Source organism: Balaenoptera borealis (genome assembly GCF_965194805.1).
Source record: "Balaenoptera borealis genome assembly, chromosome: 3".
NCBI lineage: Eukaryota > Metazoa > Chordata > Mammalia > Artiodactyla > Balaenopteridae > Balaenoptera > Balaenoptera borealis.
In genome coordinates this window covers 79,699,061-79,712,347 of record NC_138866.1, presented here as the reverse complement: position 1 = coordinate 79,712,347, position 13,287 = coordinate 79,699,061, and positions in this window count along the sequence as shown.

Here is a 13,287-nt window from a genome sequence, read left to right as displayed (position 1 = left end):
TAGATGCCTGCTACGGACTAGGCACTGTGTAAGCTGTTTGGGTTATAATGATGAATGTGCATAGTAAGAGAAATGGGGAAATACCAAGAAGATTTCAGGGAAAAATAAAAACAAACTAAAACAAAAAGATTGGGAAATTGACCCTTCACTGTGCCAAACAATACTAGGAGACTTTGAATTGTTTGACAGATAGAGAAAGCTAAGGATTGGCTTTATAAATTCCTCCAAGTGTTCGAAGTATGTTTATAGAGGACACTTCATGTTTACAGACAATGGTGTGAGGCTAAGGAGGTCAAATTTGTTGCAAATAAGAATTGAGTTTTACATAACAAACTTCTTAACTTTAAAGCTAGCACAGAGTTTTTAAGGAAGGATATGAATTCTCCCTCCTTCAGCTGAAGAAGTGAGCAGTGGTTTACCTTCCCCTTCTGTCTTAGATGATTTAGGATTTATCTGCAGAGACAGAAAGACTGGACCAGATAGCCCCCCTTGGTCCTTTCCAGCTTCACTGTTTCTTTGATACAGATGTTGGAAAACAGATTTTGCCAAAAAGTAATTTGACATTGCTTGGTTCTTTATGACCTTTCTTTTCTACTTGGTCCAGAGTGAAGTGAGGCTTCGTCAGAAAGGAAGGAATGGAAGATGACAGTGAATTTCATAAAATACACACAACATTCTGTTGTCAGGGAGGACCTGAGTCATTGCACCACTTTCCTCTTGAGTGATTAGGCCAGATTTCACTCAGAGATTAAGCATTTCATCTTAGGGGCAGTCCCTTTTTATTGCAGCATTGCCCTTGGCAATGCCATAATTAAGTTTCTGTCACTGTTTCCCTTAAAAACTCCTATTTTCTGGAATTTATAACTTAAAGCAAAAAATTCCCACTAGGCTGAATATTGGAAACTACAATCTGATCTTTTTACCTGTTGGCTATTTTTTCTTTCTTCTGAAAAGGAAGAATAAGTCCAGCTGAGCTTAAAGAGGGCCAGAGATGGAGAAAATCAGACTGAGGATTTCCCCTCCAGTTTCAACTCAGTTTTGCTTAATGAACTTCCCACTTACAGATTTTGAGCCTTTACATCTCAGATGTATGCCTTAGAGGACCGTTTAGAAATAAATGAAGTCTTGGAGGTTATGAGTATCTCATCTTTACCATAATGTTTCACCAAGTACATTCTAAGGAAAGGCTATGAATTAAGTAACTAGAAGTCCTTTCCTGAAATTAGTGAGTTTTTGTAACTAATTTCTTAGCCATTTTTGAGCTGTCATACCCATATAGCTTTATGCCATACCTCTAGAAGTATGGGCCAAAGAGCATCTACTAGCTATAGCAGACAAACAGACATAAAAAGAAACAAAAAATAGCAAAGGAGAATCAATTTATGCCTATGTTGTTCAGTTCTGGTAGAAGGAGACTGGGAATACTGAATTCGTTGAATACTGCATTTCAAAAGCAGAGAAAAAGCTAAGTAGAAATGCTACCCTAGTCCTATTGATCTTTGGGTCCACAAAGCAAAATTGAAATCAATTGCTTCTACTTGGTTTAAAATAAATGATTTGGTGAATCACTGAAAAAAGTTGATTTTTTTTCCTCGGCACACAAGTCTAGGCGTAAGAGAAGTGAGTAAAATTCACAAGGCTATAAAAAACCTGAAAGGATAAACATTCATCAATTCTTGTCTCTTACATTCATGTCTGGATGTATCTGACCCCCAGACCTAAAAGACCTCTACAAATATCAGTTCTTATACTTTTCTCTTTTTTTCCCCCTAGGTAGGTATCCCCAGCATTAAATGTGAATCTCTTTGCTTCTGAAGCTTTCAATTTTTTATTTTTTACATAAAACATAATATTATTTAAAAGTAGATTTGATTTACAAAAAAATCAATGCATTTTTTTATGCCAGAAGGGAGATGTTTTATGTTTCTTTTATGTTCTCTTCTTTTGCCTCCACATGAGTAGGCTTACCAGTTTTATTTTTTATGCTCAGACCAGCACAATTTCATGTTAAGCTGGACAAATTTATCCAACTCTAGTTCAAGCACTGATTTTAAAAAAATAAATAAAGCAATGTCAGGCTAACTTTGGTTTTTTTATATATTTTTTTATAATAAATTCTCTCTCAATGATGCTTATGTGTATATTTTGACATAATCATGGGTACAAATGTGCAATGCCTGAAATCTAAAATGACACTGGAATATCTTTTCTTGCATTAGCATTATTTTAGCATTCTTACAACAGGGGATGTTTTGGAGAAATGCAGAGGCTTTCAGTTTATACATACACCTCTGATTATTATTCCAGTACCTCAAGCTGCAGATCCAATCTCATATCGTGATGGATGTATCTCACAGAGTTCAAAAGAAGTGTTCGCAAAGAGAAGGGCTTTAAATAAGGCAACCATGAGAGCCCAGGATGTGAAATTGAAAGTCGAGTGCCATAGTGTTAAACGATGATCTGGTTTTCCTTTTGATTTCTGCTGCAATAATGGAGGTATACCTGGTGTCTTCCAGTGTAGCATCATGTATGAAAACCATACCAGGAATTCAGAACCACAATGACTGTAACAGTCATGTTCCATCTTACCTTGTATTCCATTTTAATCAGTGACTTCAAGAGCCATTTCCTGGGAGAAAGGGGCAGGAGGTGTCATCACTTTAAGAGAAATATATAAATCAGCATGTGCTAAAGAGGTAGAAGAATTAGGCAAAATGCTGGGAAAGGAAGAAAGTGGACCTATGGTTCCCATTTTATTTTAGGTATTGTGATATTGAGGCATAGTCAGAAAGTTGCTGATGATTTTAGCATCCCGGAGATTTTGGGGCAGGTATTGGTAGTTGGTCTGTAGAACATTCTCCAAAATGTAGTTTCATCAAAGTAACCAAAGACACTGTCAGTAGCTGAAAACTGTTCTACATGAAACATAAGAAGCAAACAATAGTCACCTAGTTTTCTTGCATATAGATGAGCTTATAATAGAAATGTTTGGTATGTGACAGAAGTGAGTAGACGCTTTTGGTTTCATCCCTGGTTGAAAACAAAAAGGAGAGCATGAAAAAAAAGGAGATGAAAGGAAGGAGTCATTCATTTGATACTGTGCTTTCAGGAGTCCAAATTTAAAAAGAGAATACTCTTCACTAAGGTAAAATGTAATTGATTACTAACAGCATTGTGCAAGTTAATTTATTAAAAGGGAAGAGGTGAGGGGGGAGAAAAGAGGTGCTGGTGGGTGTAGGTGTGGCATGAGAGTGCTGTGGGTTGACATAAGGGGTTCTCATTGGGACAAGGGATAATACATACAGGCAGGGGTCCCCACAGGGGGGAAAAAACCAAAGACCAATTTTGATTTTGTTCTCAGATTTGCCTAAAGCTGGCCTTGAACACAGCTCTAGTAAGTTCTAGCAAATTGTCCTTAAGATAAATACTCCTCCTTCAAAACGTTGTTGATTTCTTTGTTAGATAAAGACACTAGTTAGTGGAACACTGATGGATCCAGAGACTGGAGGTTAGAGCTTGGCTGCCATTTATGAGCTGTCAGCATCTTTGCATTTATTTTCTTAAATGAGGGTATTTAATGGTGTCTGACATCTCTCTACCTTATAAAATGCATTGTCCCAGAGGATAAAGCCTATCTGTTCACTTCTAAGAACTCCAGATTAAACTGGACAATACCAGGTTTATATCTCCTATAGCCCACATGCACAAATTGATAATCAGTTTTAATACTTATTTGTGGAATTTTTGGTTAGAATCATGAGTCAGATCAAAACCATTTTGCGAAAGCTGTTATTACCCACTGGCTCCTTAGAATGGGTCACTAAGTTTCTTCAGTGATTTTCTTCAAAATGTGATAGTTATAGTGTTTAGGGAGTAATCTGGCTAAAGAGAGGTGAAGGGGATTCTTTTCCTTGAGAGTAAATATTTCCATTTGTAATGTGCCTGAGTAATTCTCAGAGGCAAAACTCTGGAATAAAAACCCAAGGCTTTTGTAGTCTATATCTATGTATCTCTGTATCTATCTATATCTATGTCTGTCTATCTATCTATCTATCTATCTATCTATCTATCTATCTATCTATCTATCTATCTATCATCTATCTATCATCAGTCTTCTCCCTTTACAGCTGCTTGTTTTTTCATATACTGAAAAAACAAATATGATCTAACATTTTCTTCCTTCTGTATTCTCCTTTATCTAACTTGTAGAGCTCTGAACTTGAGAACTTACTTTTCCCTTTCAAAATGTTCATTAAAGCACAAATGAGTTTCTCCCTTTTGAGGTTGCCAGAGAAACTTGAGTACTATGTACTTAAGCTTCTGTTTTAAAGTATTTCTCTCAACAAACACAGGCTTCTAGGACTAAGACTGCATAATAGATGTTATTAACTGTACATATAAATAGGAAATGTGTCTTGCAATGCATTATATTTGCTGAATGAGTTTTCCTTACTCCAAAGTCATCTGTTTTACTAATGACTCATGGGTTTTCTTTTCATTATTTAAAAATAATGTAATCATAGGCTATTCTGTAATAATTTGACATACCTTATATTCATATCTGAACCTATTAATTAGAGACAACATACGTATTTATAATGTGCCTTTATTATTCAAGTTAATCCCTTTAATCCTATTTGAATGGCCAGATAAAAATTAAGCCCTTCAAACATCTTTATAAACAAGCATTTAAATTCACCTATTTCCATCTTTGTTCTCAGCACCTACACTGAAAGCTTTCATGATTGGAGTTGATAGAAGCAGTAAACAATCTGGGAAGAAGAATATGCAAATTATTTTCCTTTCAAAGAAGCCGTAGGTATTTACAAAAGAGTTCACCCAGTCTACAGGGTTTGAAAATCAGAGAATTATTTTAAAGAGTTTAGTAATGTACTTAGAAATTAATAACGCAATCATTCTGAGGGCTTAAGGTAGTTGTAGGTGTCCATAGACTCTTATTATGAACCTGCATTTCTCATAAAATAAGCAGATGTATATTTGAAGCCTTTCTAGCCCAAGACAACCAGGGCAGTACAAGGCCTTGAGTTTTATCAGAAGGTCCTTTAGACTAGGCATTTACTAACATAAAAATAACAGGGAAGCCATGTTGAAGGCAATTTTGGATACTTTTTCTGGCACTGTGATCTGCACACACGCTAGGTCACTGGAAACAGGAGAGGAAGCAATTGTTTTTCCCTGCTGTGAGCAATGGATTTGAACATGCCTCACACTGTTCTCATGCTGCGTTTTCTTTCCCTCTTCCCTTCCCCATAACACAAGTGTAAACAGAGCTCAGGAAAATCCTCTGGGCACTAGAAATAACACAGTCTATCCACAGATGAACTGATTAATTTTATTTCATTTCTTTTCCGAGAATTATGCAGAATGAATTAATTAAGTAATGATAACTTTTTTAGACCTGAGGGAACTGAGCAATGGTTGGTATTCATTAATTTTATTATTATTATTTTTAAATTTTATTTATTTATTTATTTATTTTTGTCTGCGTTGGGTCTTCGTTTCTGCGCATGGGCTTTCTCTAGTTGCAACGAGCAGGGGCTACTCTTCTTTGCAGTGTGCAGGCTTCTCATTGTGGTGGCTTCTCTTATTGTGAAGCACAGGCTCTAGGTGTGCGGGCTTCCGTAGCTGTGGCACGTAGGCTCAGTAGTTGTGGCACATGGGCTTAGTTGCTCCGCGGCATGTGGGATCTTCCCGGACCAGGGCTCAAACCCGTGTCCCCTGCATTGGCAGGCGGATTCTTAACCACTGCACCACCAGGGAAGCCTGGTATTCATTTATTTTTATTTTTAAGATATGCTATAACATATAGAAAATTTAAGAAATGAGAGTAAAGTAAAAAAGAAAAAATGAAAACCATCAATAAGTCTAAAACTAAAAGGCAACCATATTTAATATTAGTTTTATTTTCTTCCAGGCTTTCATATGGCTTAATGACTGGGATCATGCTGTCACAATAGCATTATGTCTTTTTTCACATTATTAAATAGTCTTTGAAAGCATAGTTTTAATTAGCTACATGACATCGCATCTCAAACATTTCCTCTTCACACCTTTTGTGAATTGCCTGTCCCCCACTCCAACATCTTTTTTTGTCTTTAGCTGAAGATAGTATTTAAGATGGTGGCTCAGGCTATTTCAGGGAGTTTTACTCAGTTTTCCTGGTATCTCCCATGTAATATGAGGTATACATGTTAATAAACTTCTGTTTGTTTTCTTGTTAATCTGTCTTTTATTATAGGGGGTCTCAGCCAATAACTCAGAAGGGTAGAGGGAAAATTATTTTTCCTTCCCTGCAAAACTATTACCTAGGAGCAAAAGATCATAGCAGAAGAAGGAAAAATTTAGGATTTCCCCATATTGATGTATTTTGACCAGGAGAAAATGCAACACTGATGTGAAAAATTCATAATCTCAGAGTTCATTCTCCACCTCCAAAAGGAGGCTCAGCATTACTGGTAGTCAAGAGTTAAAATCAATGATACAAAGATCTCTGAAAAAAAGAGAAAGTGTAGGGAGAGCTGTATTAAGAAGCCCCAGGAAGTTCCTACCATAAGTCCCTAGTATATGGGCCAAAATATATAACTAATATTGCTCATTTAAAAATTCTTGAAATACTGAGTTCTTGGCTTCAGGACTTTGAATTGAACTGAGGAGATGATTTAAAACTCAAGGATAACCTCTTAGGAGTGGTGTGAGAGAATACATCCTAACTAAGGAGACATAGGACATTTAACAAATTTGGAGAATTTAAAACAAAGCCAAGGTTCATCAACCAAGTATGCAGACAATTCCAGCTACATTATTACATTACTGTCATCTCATTCTTGCTTTACCTTTAAATGTTGGGTTGGAGTTAAGGGTTACCTGACCTTAAGAAAGGTCTGTGCAACATGGAGGAATCCTGGACTTTAGCTGGAAGCAGTATCTGCCTAAAGGAAGACCATTGCAGAGGCTGTTGGTTGCTCACCAAAACCTGGTCATATAGCTGGACTGTGTTTCTCAGCCTTCCTTGCAGCTTGGTGTGGCCATATGACTGAGTTCCAGTCAATAGAATGTGAACAGAAATGATGGAAGCCACTTCTAGGCCTGCATCCCCCAAACCTTGTGCACGCCATCCTCCATGCCCAGGTATCCCTGAAAGCCTGTTGCTGAAGGCAGCAAGACCTTTGACAACCTGGGTCCCTGAATTGCTATTTGGATCAGACTTCTCCCCACCATCCCTCTCCACACTAGAACCATCTTCAACTTTTATGTGAGCAACAAATAAACTTCTATTGTGTTTGGGCTATTATTGTTTTTTTGACCTGTTTGTTAGCAGTTAGCTAACTCTAAATAATAGAGGAAAGGTCTTGACAAATGGCAGAAAAGATGACCAACATCTCCAGGTTTCTTCAGGTCTTAATTGCTCACAATTTCAGGTGAGGAGAGAGTCTTCTCTTTCAGCAGTCTTAAGTTTCATGGAGGAAAGTTAGTTCTGTGCATGTTTTATGTTCATTCCTGTGACATGGAAGGAGGCAAGGCTAGCTTTCCCATTCCCCCGAGACCACATGGAATTGGTTGTCCACTGGGAAAAGCAAATGCGTTACCAGAAAGGGGCACAAAAGATGCTGAGTAAGCAGAAACAACTTTTGAGCAGTAAAATCTGATGTACCCATATAGATAATATATATTATGTTATAAATTATCCTTCTATATCCCTTTAGTATAAACATTTTTAATTTAATTTAATTTTATTTTATTTTATTTTTTGGCTGCCGTTGGGTCTTCGTTGCTGCGTGCGGACTTTCTCTAGTTGCAGCAAGCAGGGGCTACTCTTTGTTGCAGTGCTCAGGCTTCTCATTGTGGTGGCTTCTTTTGTTGTGGAGCCCGGGCTCTAGACGCGTGGGCTTCATTAGTTGCAGCACGCAAGCTCAGTAGTTGTGGCTCACAGGCTCTAGAGCACAGGCTCAGTAGTTGTGGTGCACGGGCTTAGTTGCTCCGTGGCATGTGGGATCTTCCCAGACCAAGGCTCGAACCCATGTCCCCTGCATTGGCAGGAGGATTTTTAACCACTGTGCCACCAGGGAAACCCAACATTTTTTAAGGGGTGTGTGTGTGTGTGTGTGTGTGTGTGTGTGTGTGTGTGTGTCTTGAGTAGGTAATAAGGTTTACTTTCCATCTTCTACTTGTCTGTATTGTCTGAAAATATAAATCTTTATGCATTTATTATTTTAATTATTTATTTTAAAATGTTAACATATATATTTTGTGACATTGTGGGTCAACTTGTTTCCTACTTTATAATTTTAAGTATGAAAATTAATTTTTAAGACTGTGAAACAAGTGATATTGGACAATTTTTCTTACTTAAGATGGTGAATGTGGCTTGTTTTTTCCTGCTTCCCCAATACTATGTTGCTGATATAATCTGATGTAAGAGGTTCAGATTATTTTGAAATTATTAATTACTATATAACTATTCCTGGCATTATATATGAAATCTTTCAAAATTACTTATTTTACATTTAATTTTTGTTTAATGAATTTGTAAATCTAGTTCTGATTTAGTGAAATTAATAATCACTGTAGTCCTTTATACTCTGACTCGTGTATCTTCGATTCACTGTGTGATCATCAGGAGCATGTTTTTTGAGTAAGTTTTTCTGGAACATAGTAATAGCCTTCTATTTGAGAATATTTTTTCGTTGCCTTTGTACAAGAAGAAATGTGTTAGCAGACCATGGAATTCTTGGATCTCATCCTTTCCTACTCAGAACTCTCAAGATTAATCCAGTATCTTCTGGCACACAATATTAAGAGGAAAGCTAAGGTTGGTCTAATTTTTATTTCTTTATAATTTTTTTCTTTCCTGTTCACTGAGAGAATTTTGTAGTTACCCTTGAAATTCAAAAGTGCTGCCAAGATATTTCTAGGTACTGGCTATTTTTTCGTATACAATATTTCATCAATTATAAGATGTACTTTTTAAAATAGTTTCAATGTCTCAGAAATTGACATACCCATTACAATCGATGATTAGAAAGGATTATATCATAGTATAATTGGCAGCATTTTTTCTTTTGTAGTACACTTGAAAATAACGGTATGATTTAGACTCAAATGGAATCTGAGATTTGATGAAATAATAAATTATAATTTCTAACATTATATTATGTTTGTGTCTGTTGCCTCCCTGCCACTGCCTTAAGGGACAACATGTAATTGAGTGTATCTCTGCTACTGTCCTTTATCATATTCATCTCTTTGACCTATTCCTCTCCCTCTCCTGTCTCATATGTGAATGCTAATCTTACCATTGGATTCTTTTTTTTTCCCCTGGATATGTTTATATGTAACCCAGCTATTTTCATTTGCACATTTTAATTAATATTTTAAAAAACTGAAAATAATACTTGCATGTGGTAAAACTTTCATACAGTACTAAGGGTATGGTATATTAGCATAATATAACCTTCACATATATAAATCTGCCACATTCTTTTTAACTACTGTATACTACTATTTTTAGTCATTTATAATTATTTAGTCATTCCTTAAGAATGAACATTTGGATTGTGTCTAGTCTTTTGCTATTATAAACAGTGCTGCAATGAACATCCTTGTACATGGGTTTTTCACTTTCCACAGATGATAACTATAAAATGATTTCTAGAAGTGAATTGATGCGTCAAAAGCTAATGTGTAGTTTAAATTTATATAGATGGTGTCAGTTGCCCTCCTACGAATTTATGACAATTTTCATTTCTGACAATGGCCTTTGAATGAGCCTTTTATCCCTGTTATTTGCCAGCATTGTATATTATTAAACATACTTTCTTTTCCTAAAATGAATTTGGAAAACACTATCCAGTTTTATTTATTTCCTTAATTTTAAGGAAGAGAGTTTGAGCAATTTTCATAAATTTCTAATTCATTTTTTTTGGTTCATGTCCATTATGTTCACATTTTTCTTAGTAATGTGTAAGGCTTATTATATTAATTTTTTCATCAAATAAAATGCAGTAATTTTTTGTATGTTTCCTAAGCTTTGTGACTTGCTTAAAGCAGTCTTATCCCAAGACTATTTTTTAAAAATAATGTTCTAGTACTGTTACAGCTTCATTTTTTACTTGTATTACTTGATTCCATCTGAAATTTATATTAATATAAAGAGTTAGATATAGAGTGTATGTTTTTTGTAACGATAAACTGGACCTTTCAACATCATTTATTATGTAATTACTCTTCCTCCACTGCTCTGATTTAAAATGTCATATTAATTATAAACTAATATTGAATAATGTATTTCTATTTCTAAACTCTCTAGTCTCTTCAATAGATCTGCTATATATTTCAATAGATCTGCTACATAGTTCAGATGGAATCAAATTATACAAGTAAAAACATGGAACTGTAACAGTACTAGAATATTATTTAAAAAAATAATCTTGGGGCATTTGCTGGCAGTCCAGTGGTTAGGGCTCCAAGCTCTCACTGCCGCGGGCCCGGGTTCGATCCCTAGCTGGGGAACTAAGATCCCACAAGCCACGCAATGTGACCAAAAAAAAAAAAAAAAAAATCTTGGGGTAAGGCTAGATAAGTATCTGTTTTAATTTCTGTAGCTTTAAAATATGTTCTTTATCTTGTATGCATACTCTGCTTAGATGCTCTCCCTGAGCCCCACCAAAGTTTTTTGACTGCTACCAGGTACCCCTTTTCCATCCAATAATCCTGTTGTTATTTATATTAAAATTACTTTTGGTTTATATGTTGATTTTTGGTGAATTTTATGATTTTAATTCACTTTGTTTCATGATTTAGCCTATATTTCTCTCATTTTCATTAGCTACCTCCAAGTTGATTGCATCTTTTACCTTGATGGTAAAAAAAGGAGCAGTCAACTTGGAGGCAGCTAATGAAAATGAGAGAAATATAGGCTAAATCATGAAATGCAGTAAAAATTCACCATGAACCTTCTACTCTGATGAGGAGTAGAAATCTGTCCTGTGAGATAGGAGTGATGTGTAAAATATTTTTTTAAATGTTTAAAAATATATTTAAAAATATAAATATATAAATAAAAATATTTTTATATATATAAAAAATATTTTTAAAATATTTGTTAAAACTGAGCCTAATATTAGGCTCAGATAAGCCATCTTTGGAGGAAGCAGGTAGATGGCTTATCTGAAGGCTTTTCCTTTTGCCTTGCTTTCACTTCATAATTTATGGTGTGAAAAAGCATTGTTTGGACAAACTTGTTTTGCCCACACCATCAGATCTATTCTAATTAAAAGATAGCTGGTTGGGCCTTGGACCTTTCATTGATTTGGCATCTAGAACCTTCAAGAAACACTGTATCCTAAGAAAACTGTAGAATTTTGTGCATGCTCCCAAGACCCTTCTTTAATTTCATCCTAAATTCAACATATTTGGCAGCTATTTTTTATAACCTGAGGCCTGGGATTGTGACTCTGTCCTGGTTTTATAAGGATAGAGATTGTTGTTTTCATCTTTTTATTTATTTTTTTAATGTGAATGATAGAAGTGAAGGAAAACTGAAATGATGCCACAATCTTCATTCCTAATGCAGCTGGTTTGCTGTGTACTTTATCTTTTAATAACACTCTCTTTCATCTTATCTGGTTTGATAAAGTTTATATTTTCTGATATTTTATTGAGAGCACAAAGTAATGCATTCTGAAATGAATATACTCTTAATTTTTCTTATTTATTTTATTTTAAAAATAATTTTTGTAGATTTCATTCCCTCCATCTCATTAGATCAGTTTTTCCTTTCTTTTATGTTATAGATTTTTAAAAATATAATCCTTAGCTAGTTTGTTGTTTGCTTTGCTTATACTTAAAAGTGGAGAGAATTTGCTAGGTCCTGACAAACAACAGACTGTATATAATCTCTTTGATATTTTTTATGGTTAATGTGTGGATGGGGTGGAATGTTAGAATATACTGCGGGTGTTTTTGCTGGAGAATAACATGATGTTCATAGCCCCCAGCTAAATATGTAGGCATTTATCTAATGCAGCTTGGCTGGTTTGAGGTGAGATTAACTTTGCTGTTGAGTGGTATTTGCCTTTTTCTTTACTAGCTGGTGCTATAGCTCTTTACATACCAAAGGTCTATAGTAATATATGATTTTTAATTTTCTGAGGCAGAAATTTGACTGTTTTTTGGGTTGTTTCAGACAGTGGTTTGGCCCCAGGTGAGTCAACGCACCATTTTAACATCCACATCATAAAAGATTTTTTTGGTTCTCTGTACATTGTAGTCCAAAGTAAGGTCACTGAAGTGCAAAGCAACAGCAGTATCTTTTTGTGGTTGTTGTTGATATAAATGGCTATCCTTGAAAAGGATTCCCACTGCTTTATAAATTATTTTAACCCTGTATTTATAGGATTATTAAAGGTTTTGAAAGGCTTACTGTGCTTTATTGAATTTCATGGGGGAAATTACACAGTAGCTTGGAGTTAAAAACAATGACTATTTAAAGGTTTGGGGTTTTTTTTCTTCCTGTATATCATGATTTTTCCTAAAAAACTTCTTGAAAAATTTCTGTTTATTCAGAAATGAATTATCTGGTTTATTTCTTGGCTCAGTTTTCTGCCGCTTGACTTCGTTAATACTCCTTTAACTATTTTACCGTTCTATAATTTGAATTTACATCTGGGTTGAGCAAAGGAAGCAAGAAGAGAGGAGTTTGTAGCCGTTGCTTTCACATGTTGATTTATGATCTTGCATCAGTCTCACCAACACTTTGAAATGTTTGGACCTATTTCTCTACTACTAAGAGTAATAAAAGGATCCTCTTATGTTTGCTGGTGATATTTCTATTTCTCAGCAATTATAATACTTTCATCTTGGCTTTGAGATGTTAAAATCATTTACAGAAGTGTCAGAGCTGGCGCACAAATACATTCAACACAACTCTCCTTTTAAATGGAAATTTTCATTAACAGTTGAGTTGGTGCCTAATTTGATTCTCTGTCAAATGTCTGTGGTTTAGGGTAATCCATGCCAGGGTTTTACCTCTGTTTTCCTAAGTAATCAAAAATTGTTTGAATGTGCAAGTTCATCTAATTCTATATTCATTCACTGAACTATAATGTCATTCTGAGAAACTCTAACGTAAACGATGCCCTCCCAATGCCTCCCTACTTCTGAGAATTGGATCAGAATGCGACATTCACCCTCTGTCCACACAGGCAAAATGAAGTGCAAAACTGAATTAATTAGTCAGATATTTCAGGTAAAAGTAATCTACTATTG